Source organism: Teleopsis dalmanni, unplaced genomic scaffold (genome assembly GCF_002237135.1).
Source record: "Teleopsis dalmanni isolate 2A unplaced genomic scaffold, ASM223713v2 unscaffolded_contig_0303, whole genome shotgun sequence".
Lineage (NCBI taxonomy): Eukaryota > Metazoa > Arthropoda > Insecta > Diptera > Diopsidae > Teleopsis > Teleopsis dalmanni.
Window position 1 is genome coordinate 14862 of NW_024031685.1, and position 266 is coordinate 15127.

The window sequence follows — 266 nt, forward strand, 5'->3', positions numbered from 1 at the left end:
TGTCAGGTGTGGGGTTAGAACCCACGCTCCCTCTCGGGAACCAGAGCTTAAATCTGGCGCCTTAGACCGCTCGGCCAACCTGACTACATGCCGTTGGACGACATAACGTACAATATAAATTATAAGCAGTGATAATTTATTATATTTAGATATTTAATAATTTATTAGTTTTAATAAAAAACATTTTTTAATAATAATTTTATTTTTAAGAAGAGCTAATTGTTAAACTTAATAACAGTCAATAGTTAAACAACACACATTTTTAA

The 266-nt window shown here is 31.6% G+C and overlaps 1 non-coding gene across 1 annotated transcript; it reads right to left on the reverse strand.

Annotated features, from left to right (window-relative positions):
* On the reverse strand, positions 1-84 carry Trnal-uaa. Its single transcript has one exon. It is a non-coding gene; the product is annotated as a tRNA-Leu (tRNA).
* Positions 85-266: the final 182 nt, after the last annotated feature.